Here is an 11,841-nt window from a genome sequence, read left to right as displayed (position 1 = left end):
GGGGGGTGAGCAGGCCAGCAGGGTGTGACAGTTGGGGGCAAGCAGTCCGGCAGGCAGAATGGTTAGGGGCGATCAGGCAGGCAGGCAGGTGAGTGGTTAGGAGCCAGCCGTCCTGGATTGCGAGAGGGATGCCCGAGGGATCCCAGATTGGAGAGGGTACAGGCCGGGCTGAGGGACAGCCCCCCCCCCCCATGCACGAATTTCGTACACCAGGCCACTAGTGTAACTATAGCTTGAGATGCTTCATTTGCATAAGTACCTATATATCTTACATAAAGTTGAGTGCATTAAAAAGTGTGAGGCTTCTGCCTAACACCATAGTCACGTAAACCTGATTCAGACAGGTGGGAAGGGGGCTATCTCTTGCCTTTCTTTAAGTGGATTCCATAAACAAATATTTCAGTAGCCAAACAAATAGCCAAAATTTTAGTACATCCAAATTTTCCCATAAGGTGCTTATTAGACATGTGGAATTCCAGGTCCCATCTGCTGAGATCTGGGGGTTGGTCTGGGATGGAACCCTGAGATTTGCATTTTAAAAATCACCCTCATTCTGATTTTGGATGTGGAATCACAATTTCAGAACCACTTCCTGCTCAACCAAGGGCAAGTTAGCTGAGGCTTATTGCCTCCGAGCTGTGATACAATTAAGTGTATTTTTGCTGCTGTTGTGACCTGGCAGCTCTGGAGAACCTTAAGAGTATGAAAGGACAAACTCATCCCAGTTTGACAGGGATTCCCCCAGGTTTAGCACCTGCAGAGACCCCTCAGTTCTAAGAAAATTGGGACAGCTGGTCACCCACTGAAAAAAAAACAACTTGTTAAAAAGTTGTGCACAGTGGTAGATACCAGAAGCAAACTTGACAAAGAACAAGAGGTCCGGTTGAGGTGATCTGGGCTGAGAACCCTCGCTGCTGAGGGCCATTACTTGGAATGACACAGAGGAGTGGAGGCCCCAGCTGGAGCACTACTTTTGCTAACAGGAGGGGAGAGCAGGCTCAGAAATGCTCACTGATTGAAGTCATCACAGGGGCAGTAGATGACCTGTCCAGCTAGAAGCAACTTTTTTTAAGCTTTAGAATTTCCTTATTTCCCAAATCAGTAAACCAAGACAATAAAGGTCAGGGGAGGGGAAACGTGAATTTGGCATAATTTGGTATCAGAAATATGATGTTGATTTGAATAACATAAGACCAAACAGTGCAAAATCCTCAGAAGCCTCTGATTTCACCAACATGTCATTCCTTTACATTCCTATGGACAGTATAACTAGTCACTCCAGATTTTTAGTATAACTCTTTCCAAATGAAAGAAAATAAAAATACCTCATTTGGAAACCTAGCATGTTTTGAGATCTAAAAAGGCAACCCAGTTCTATAGACCTTGAATTTTTGACCTAGTCCTAAAATTATCAGGGAAGGATGTGATAGAAAAAGACAGTCTTATACAAGGATAAGGGTGGCTGGCTTTTTCAAAACAGAAAACATGGTTACAAACTTTGTAAAAATCTGTTGTAAATTGTGTCTCTGTGAAGAGACAATCGTTTGATATCAATGGTCCTAATTTCATTGACAGAAGTTAGATTTACTTTCTTGAATTAAAAACCAGGATATTATGGCCTGACTGGATCTCCTTTAGGAAAACCAAAGCTTTCAAAAGATCAGTCCAAAGATAAGAGATTCCTTTCTTGCAACAGTGGAGATTGAATGAACTTGATGGGTGGGGCAGGAACAACCAGCTGCTCATTCAAGTCTATGATCATCTCTTCTTCCTGAACACAGAGCCAGACCATGCGTTCCTGCCTCTCTTATACTTAAGCGTGGCAGTGTGACTGAGTTCTCCTCAGTAGAAGAGACGTAGAGAAGACATGCACTACTACCAAGACTGATCCATGAAAATCTACCACACGTTCTTCTCCGTGTACATTTCCCTGAAAGCCAACAGGGATGGTGGCCCATATGGTATCATTGGATGCATTTGTGAAAGATGACAGAAACTCACCTGCCTGGGGCCCAGAACGACTGCTAAGAAAGACATCTGTCCAATTGTTCACCTGCATTGTGTAAGGGCCACTGTGTGCTTGGGTGACAATTACTAGCAAAGTTAGCCCACTTTGACTAACTTAAACAAAACCCCAGGACAGACTTCGTTATGGAGCTCTTGCTTTTAGGGCTGGCTGTGAAAAGAGAGATCCAGGGGATGCGCACGCACTAGGGGAGGGGGGCCCTCTGCTATAGGCTCGGCATTCTCAGTGCGAGAGTATTTCCCTGAGGCAGCGCCTTGCCCAGCGGAGCATGTTCTTAAGTGTGAAGGGACATTGCAGCAGACAAGCCATGTTTCTCTTCAATTCATTTTTGCTAAAGGTAATAAACATTATGGTCTCATAGTAAAAAAAAAAGTAAAGTAAATTAAATCACAGGTAAAAAGGAATGTGTCATTCCTGCTGCTGCTTACCATTTCTTTTATTTCCCCTAATTGAAATTCTGATTAAACAAGTTTTAAGTTATAAGTCATTTGAGAGGCTTCTGAATGCGGTCTCCATATTTAAAGAAGTACATATGTCTCCTAAGGACCTATAAAGTAGAGGTGGAGAGGGGGTTCAATGTGCCAACAGCTCAAGAAAAGGAAACCCCTTAAGTGAAGGAAGTGTTGCTAATAAGTGGAAAGGTTACATTTTATTGAATATACACATTTATGGGCACAGTTTTAAGTTTCTTTCACAAACAGCATTGCCAAGATTAAAGTTTATAATTAAATCCCATTTTATAAAGATGTCAGTTCAGTCAGTAGTTTTATGATTTAATTAATGACTAGGACAACTTATTTTAAGCATGGGTAGCTTTAAAAGCAAAGTGTAGTTTAGATTACTAACTTCAGGCTCAGAGGGACTGTTCCCTTGTGAAAGGGCGATTCACTGTGAGCCTGCTTACGTTCAAACATGTTCTCTCTTCGTGTAGCCTTTTTTACGACTCAGTCATGTGGTTTCCACACAACTATCCTAACAACAGCTGCTTCCCAGTCTGCCCCCACCAAATACACATACTTGCTGTCTTGTAGACTTAGTTCTGTATTTATGAGACTGTTAGGAAAGAGGTAAAACTCTGACAAATGTACACAAAGATGAAACTTGTCTGGTAAGTACAGTGACCATTGCTTGTCACAATTACACACACACACACACACACACACACACACACACACACAATAAAAAAAACCCTGAGCTAATAAGAAGTATGTAATGGGCCAGGGATAAGAAGGAGGCAGATCCTAAAAGACATGCAAAAAGCTTTGTTACACTGAGCTTTGGTCTCTGTGGCTTCCCATAGAGACTTGTTTACGTGGAGGAGTGAGAGTAACCTAACGAGAGAGAAAGGTGATGGGCCTGGTTACTAAGAAAGTCAGAGTGTCGTCCAGTAAATTGTTATGATCTAATATTGGGTCAAAACTAGACACTTATAAAGAATCACAACATTTCTTAACAGAGCTTATACTGAGTATACAAAGACTTCATGATCATAACTCTTAAAAACAGATATGCCATCGAGAGTGAACCCTAATGTCCTAATGTAATAATTTGGGTGATTATAATGTGTCAGTATAGATTTATCAGCTGTAACAAATGTGCCATTCTGTAGGGGGTGTTGATAATGGTGCAGGGGCTCTATGAGAAATCTCGGAACCTTTTCTCAATTTTATTATGAATCTAACAGTGCTCTCTAAAGAAATAAAGTCCTTAACAAAAATAAATAAATAAATAGCAGCCGTCTGCTGAGTCTGTACTTTATTCTAGGGAGTGAGAGAGAGAAAAAGAGAGAGAGAGGGAGACACATGTGGGTTGGATTGGGTTATGTCTTGGAGGATATGCAATATGAGCCTGATTTTTCAAGAAGCTTTTCCCAAACTGGGAAATGGGGTTCACAGTAAGATAATACAATATTACCAGGAAATAGTACAGTGACCATATTTAATCACATATTTAATTATGTGATTAAATAAGCAAACCAAACCACATAATATTGAGGAAAGAACACTGACTTGTGATATAAAATTTAAAGATGTAAATTCTACTCTCAGTTCTGCAGTAACTCATTAGCTAAGACTGAAGAGTTCACTTAAATTCTTCCGACCTCACCAAAAAGGTCTGAAGAATTTCCACCTCTAAATTCTAAGACTTTACAGGTAATCAGACTAGGAAGAAAATAAATGTGTTCTCAGAGGATATTCTGAGAATAAAGGACTTGAAATGGGCCTTAAAGCAAAAGTAAGTCCCAGAAAGAGTCCAAAAAGAGCAAGGTAGATATCTAAACATGGAAAAAAGAACAGAAAACAAAAATCTCATACAGTAAATGATGTGGCATGTCCATTTACTCATGAGAATTCACCTGAGAGGAGTAGATGGTCTATGTCAGAGGCAACAGCCTGATGAGATGAGATAATGAGGTGTTTTGAAAATTAGTGTGAGAATTTTGACAAGCATCTTTAAAAGACAACAGGAGAGGCACAAGAACAGGATAACAGAGAAAGTGTCAAGTGTTGAAGAAGAAGTTGTGGGAATGAAATAGAACAAGGAATCCAAATTATACCTTAATGAACTGGAACTATTGCCAAAAGGTAAAATAGTATGTTTTGAATAAAAATAATTGTGTCAAATGTGGTTGAGATATACTGGTTCAAAGCTGCTCACAAGGCAATAAAAAAAAAAAGAAATGTAAGCTGTTTGCTTATTCAGTAAAAAGTAGACTTTTATAATTAGTTGCCCTTCTGTTTCCCATATCCTGTGTCCATATGCAAAAGCAGGCACTGGGACAGCCATGACAGGCACTGGCATGGCCAATATCTTGGGGAGATAATGAAATAAAATATCATTTGCATTTTTTAAAAATATATTTTATTGATTTTTTACAGAGAGGAAGGGAGAAGGATAGAGAGTTAGAAACATCGATGAGAGAGAAACATCGATGAGCTGCCTCTTGCGCATCCCCTACTGGGGATGTGCCCACAACCAAGGTACATGTCTTTGACTGGAATCGAACCTGGGACCCTTGAGTCCGCAGGCCGACGCTCTATCCACTGAGCCAAACCGGTTAGGGCATTTGCATTTTTAAATGTTTATAATTAATATACATTTCTGTAAAATTAAAAACAACTTTAAAAAGTGAGTCTTTAACATAGGCACCAATTAAAATGTTGACATATATGGTCTGACTCGTGTGGCTCAGTGGCTGAGCATCGACCTATGAACCAGGAGGTCACATTTCGATTCCCGGTCAGGGCGCATGCCCAGGTTGTGAGCTCAATCCCCAGTGTGGGGTGTGGCAGTCCATCAATGAGTCTCTCTCATCATTGAGGTTTCTATCTTTCTCTGCCTCTCCCTTCCTCTCTAAAGTCAATAAAAATATTTAAATAAAAATAAAATAATATGTTGACATATATGAAGCTATTGGTAGCCATATCATTATGGGTGAAATGTTTGTCCTCTAACTAATAGTTTCATTTTAAAAAATACTCTAATTGCCTATTGCTTCAAATATGAAAGTATCACTTTGTGTGTATCAGGGAAAGAAAAAGGGTTCTTGCCATTATGTCACAGAAATTTATAGAGTTTGGCCCACTCAGAGCCAGAGATAGTTCAGTGAAGGATGCCATGTTCATGTAAAGTTTGTAGAACAAAAACAAACAAACAATAAAGGAAACCAAATTAATCTTACTCAGGGGAGCAAAGAGGAAATTTAAGAAATTAGCTTTTTCTCTATGAAAAATTGCTAAGCCAGAAGTGGTTAGTAGTAGTTGGGTTCTATAGACAGGAAGCAACAATGCCTTTAAATTGCCCTAAGCTATTCAGTTAAACTTAGGAAGGGTTCATTTATTCTTTGGACTATTTCTGAATGCAGGAAAGAAATACAAACTATGGGAAAGTTCTGCAGTGAGTTTTCATAGCCATATTTAGAAATGGCAAAGTTAGTCATCTTTTAAATATGTACCTATCAGATGGATAACAATGGGATAATAGTACTCAGAGATTTGAATGAGAAATGGTATGTAAGAAGCCTGTCTAAGGAAGAGTGACAAACTATAAAGAATTAAAAATGCATATCAAACACATTAGTATATTCAAAATATTTCTCTGTAAAAATTATGACAAATAATTTGTGTTGATTTTATACCCTCATTATAAAAATCTAAACAATGCAGAAAAGAATAACAGTTTAATTAAATTCAATAAAACTCCAATTAAACTGTAAACAAAGCACACAGATTACACTATTCAGAAAAAGGCATTTTTATCACTAGGTGAACATCATTATAAATATATTTTTATTTACTGGACACTTAAAATTTTTCAGTTACATTTAAGTATAATCAACACACAATAAACTTCACATATTTAAATTTACAATATGATGAGTGTGCTACATCCATGAAACTGCCACCACAATCAAGATAATGACATACAAAGAAACTTTAGGAGATAATAGATATTCTCATTATTTTGATTGTGTATGTAATAAACACAAATTTAAAAAAAAACATTAACTCATTTAATCATTCCAAAAGCTCTATAAGATTGGTATATTTTTATGCACATTCAAAAATATGAAAACTAAGGCAAAAATGGATTAAGAAAATTCCCAAGATCATACAAGCAAGTCTCCAGAATTATCCTGGACCTTGACTCACATTTGAGTTTCTCCCCAATATCTGCTCAGTGTCAATTTGAATTTAAACATAGGATTCTGGAATATAAATTATCCATTCAAATATAATGTCTTCGTTTATATACTGACAGAGTGGTAGATGGAGAAATAGAATTTCCTTTTAAAAAATTAAATCACATTAAAATTATATTTTAAATTAAAAGTAGTGAATTTTATTTTAATTGGATTTTATAACATATAAACAGAAGTGAAATAGAGGAAGTGAAATAAAATGAAATGAACTTTAAATAAATTTTTCTTCACCACTATAGATTATTTGTGCAAGATCCCTTACGTTTAAAAAAATAAATTTTTATAAATAGTAATTGGATAAAGAGAAACTATGTCTGTAATTTGGTTTATTTTATGTCCCTTGGGGCTTAGTAGTAAGATATTATTTAACTTTAATGGAAAAAAAAAACTATGTATGATATTGGTTGGGCATACTGTCATTGTCTGGGAGTCTCTCTTTTTCTGAAAGTGAGTTTAACTCTGAGACAGTATGAGGGGGAAAAGACAGACACAGAGAGAGAGAGAGAGAGAGAGAGAGAGAGAGAGAGAGAGGGAATGTGACATGTGAACACATAGGAAGACATTTTTCAGTGTAAGTCATTGGTTGGCTCCAGGGACAATTTTGCACCTCAGGGAACATTTAGCAATGTCTAGAGACATTCATTTATCATAACTTGGGAGAGGGATGACAGCTAGTGGGCAGAGGGCAAGGATGCTATAAACATCCTACAGTGCAAGGGAAAGCCTCTTCCCAACAACAGAGAATTATTTGGCCTCTAAACCCAATGGCACCTCAGCTGAGTAGGTCTTGAGCAGAAGTCATGAGTGATGAAAGCCATGGGCAGAACAAGAAAGACCAGGGACACTTAGCTGCTAGAAACTGGAACAGAAAAACCTTAACAGAAAGTAGCTTGGTGGTTGCCCACAGTGGCAGAGATCTTGTAGACACAATAGAAACCTACTTTTAGGAAGTCACGGGTTGTCAGAGAAGAAACAAGTCTCCAGAATTATCCTGGACCTTGACTCCCCCAGACCTGCTGAGGCATGGATCTCCCTTTACTTACAGATGAGCCTGAGAAATAAACGTTCCTATCTGCTACACACTAAGCATGCCTTCTATTTTTCTTTGAAAACTACAAGAACCTAAAAGAATCTCCAATTTTAAATATATATATGAGTACTGAATATATACATAACTTTTACTTATTTATTTATTTATTTCCCTTTAGTAGTATTTTTATTAAAACTTTTAATGGTGACATTATTGCAGACTTTCCCTTTCCCCCACATTTACCCACCTCCACCCACATAAATTTTAATAAAAGATTTCACCCAAATCATTCATTCATTTTACCAAAATGCATGAAAGATATTTTCACATATATTGTTGTTTTCCTATGCATGATAAAATTATACTTATAGTACTGGAACTATATGATCCTTATATAAGATTTTTAATAACTACTAAGCTAAAATAATTAAGAATATTAAGGATTAAGACAGAAAAATTTTATCATTTATTTTACTATTATTATTAAAGAATTACAAAGTCATATAATAAAACTGCACAATTAAAAATGTATTACCATTATCTTGATGTAAAATATAATATGTAATAATTTCAGATATAAAGTTATGACAAAAAAACTATTTTTAATATGGTATATTTTTTCTTATATTTTTGAAAGCCTACAATAAAATTTCACAATTTGTAGATTGATAAAAAATATCAGTTCTCCCTTTGAGATAGATCTGCCCAATTCTTTCAGATTTGTTTATAAACATTTACTATAATTGTTTCAAATACATCTGAAATTATAATTTAGCATAGCATTATTGTAAATTGTATTTTAATATGTGTAACAAAGCCCATTAAGGGATGGAGTCTTAATTGCAATCGAAAACTTAGTAAATGTATAAACATGGGCAAATTATGTAATCTCTACAAGTCTCAATTTTTTTATAAAATAGAAATAATATGGCCTATGTTCTACTAGTTGTTAGAATAAATTGGGATAATACATGAAATGCATATAGCAGTTATTAACATATGTTAAGTGCTCATATATGCCCTCAATTATTATTATTACTAGAGGCCCAGTGCACAAAATTTGTGCATGAGTAGGGTCCGTAGGCTTGGCTGGCGATCAGGGCTGATCAGAACCTTCCGGCAGCTGGCTGGGGCCTTCCTTCTGGCTGCCAGCTGCCGGCCAGGGCCTTCCTTTGTTCCACGCCACCCCCTGGTGGTCAGCACACGTCATAGCGAGTCGTCGAACTCCCAAGGGAACACTTTGTATATTAGCCTTTTATACATATAGATTGTTACTTATATTATTATGACATCAAAAAATAATTTTTATTTATTCAAAAGTTCAACTCAGTGGCAATAGTCACAAAAATGTTTATTTGGGAATACAATTAACTTAGTGTGTTTTTCTAAATCTGTAAGCTTATTTTAAGTTTGACTCATTATATAAATTGGATAAAAACTTCCAAAATTGAAAATAAGTGACCTATTTTTTAAATATCATTCCATTTACTTACTGGAAGCTTGAGAAATGAAAGGCCAAGGAAGAACCAATTCTGACAAGCCTTCTTTTTCGACTGACAGCAGAGAAGAACTTGAACCACAAAAGTGCAATTCTTATTGATGGTGGAAGTCAAATGCCATTTCCATAGGACAGATCAAGTTGAGAAAGCAGTTGTCTCTAAACTTAAAACTTCCACAATAAAGTGTTTATATAAAAAGGTAATTGCTTCAAATACTGTGACAAATAAATAAGCCACTGCCTCTGATTACTACATTAGAGACAGAAAGTAAGCATCAGTTGCAACTGAGAGAAGATTTGGAAAACATTCAATTGTCATAGCCATGCCAATCCATAAGCTGAAATGGACTTTTAGTTTTAGAAAATACGTAAAAATGTGAGTAATACTAGGTGTCAGCAAGGCCATAGATTAAACTAAAAAACAAAACAAAACAAAAACCTAACAGAAATGTTGAGGAGAGGCCTCAATGATTTTAGGCCTAATTTGTGAGTTAAAAAATGAAGTTTTTAGAGAAGACTTTTAATTTCTTTACACTTCAGCCCTTTAGGATCCATTTTTATGGTCTATAGAACCACAGAGAGAATTAAGTAAATTTCTCCATGATTTTAAACTGAAGAAAATTGTGGCTTGTTCAAATTTTTTGGCAAGTTGAAAAAAAAGAAAAGAATTTTAGCTATTAGGTTTTTAGACTGTTATTCCAGTCTGTTATAGCTCACAGATTTTTTTTTTTAAGAACTCATTCTGATTTTCAGTGGAAGAAAATTGTTCAGTGTGCTCAAAGCAATTGGCAGGCAATTATGTTATTTAAAATCCTTCAGAAGGTATTTTCCTGAACAACTTAACAATTTAGAAGAAAAGCCTAATTTCAAACTCTAGATTAAATTTTTAAAGTCCTAAAAGATTTCAATCAGATAGTAAAAGTAGTCTAACTCTCCTTTATTTTCAATAAAGATCTTTTAAGAAAAGTAGAGTTAATTAACAGATCTCCCTACATCCTGTAGAATAAACTAACCTGAGACTTGTCAAGCCAAGGCAAAGCTCAGTGACCTGGGGACATTTTGTATTTCTGTGTTTAAAAACATAACATAGTAAGTATATGTACTATATAAATGTGATTCTGACCAACCAGAGGGAAATAAAAAAAATTATTCTGAATATTGCAAATAGGGAAAAATGATTTAATTTTCCTTTATATCTAGTACTTATTTTTCATTTGTAGTCCATTAAATAATTGATTTAATCATTCAAGAGTTTTTAAGCCTCTAATACATGATCTGTCAGCTCTAATATTTTCTATTCTATTCAGTGATGAGGAAAACCAATATTCAATATCCAAAAAAAATCAATAATCAATATGCTGAGATACCACTACTTACAAAGTGCAATAATAACTTTGAATATGGAGTTATTAAGTCTTTCTAGTAGAAGAAATGATATATTAGGAAAGATGAATTTGATTTTGGTTCAATTAGAAAAATGAGTCACTCAGACATATAAGGGGGGAGAAATACATTCAACACATTGAAAATAGCTTTAATTCATGAGCTCATTCCCAAGTACTTTTTGAACCTTACCATAGGGAAACACTTTTCTGGGTGTGGGGATATCACAATAAAAATAAAGTCCCTGTCCTCAAGAAGCTTGACTTCTAGAGGGAGAAAAGTAATGATGAACAAATAAACAAAATAGTAATGTGCTAGTTGGTGAGAAGTGCCACAACGTGCCAATCTATCTATATAAAAGCCTAAGCGACCATTGCAACCGAACGGAAGACCGAACAGGCTGCATGGTGTGACCAGGCCGGCAGGGGGGTTAGTGAGGGGCGACCAAACAACTGAACAGCAGGCTGCATGGGGCGATCAGGCCAGCAGGCGGAGGCAGATAGGGGTGATCAGGCTGGTGGGGGGGCAGTTAGGGGCAATTAGGCAGGCAGGCAGGTGAGCGATTAGGAGCCAGCAGTCCAGGATTGTGAGAGGGATGTCCGACAGCCGGTTTAGGCCCGATCAGGCCTAAAGTGGCAGTTGGACATCCCCCAAGGTGTCTTGGATTAGAAAGGGTGCAGGCTGGGGTGAGGAGACCCTCCCCCACCTCCCCATGCACAAATTTCATGCACCAGGCCTCTAGTAAGTAAAATAAAAGACTAAAGGGATAAAGAGTGTCACAAGGCGAAGTGCTATTTCAGACAGTGTGGCCAAGGAAGGCCTGTCTAATAAGGCAACATTTGAGAAGATTCATGAAGTGAGAGAAATCCACGTGTAGACTATATATGTGAAGGCAATGTTTTCAAGAAAGACTCAGAGGTGGGAACATGGTTGGGCATGTTTGAGGAACAGATTGTACAAAATAATGGAAAAGATCATATACGTTTAGTCTGGCTGAAGAGTGGTCAAGGTAGACTGGAGGTAAGAGTAGCCCGTTAATCCCAGGTAGACTGTGTAGCATCTCCTAAGTTTAGTTAGAAAAGGGATATGATCTTTGTCTTAGAAAGAAGGTTGGTGGTATTGAAGACAGCCAATTTACTTGAAGTCAAGAGACTAAGTGTGAGCCCAGTAAAATGGTCCAAGTCAGATAAGATGAGCGACTG

The sequence above is a fragment of the Myotis lucifugus genome, unplaced genomic scaffold, assembly GCF_000147115.1.
Source record: "Myotis lucifugus unplaced genomic scaffold, Myoluc2.0 scaffold_9, whole genome shotgun sequence".
NCBI lineage: Eukaryota > Metazoa > Chordata > Mammalia > Chiroptera > Vespertilionidae > Myotis > Myotis lucifugus.
This window is presented reverse-complemented; position numbering follows the sequence as displayed.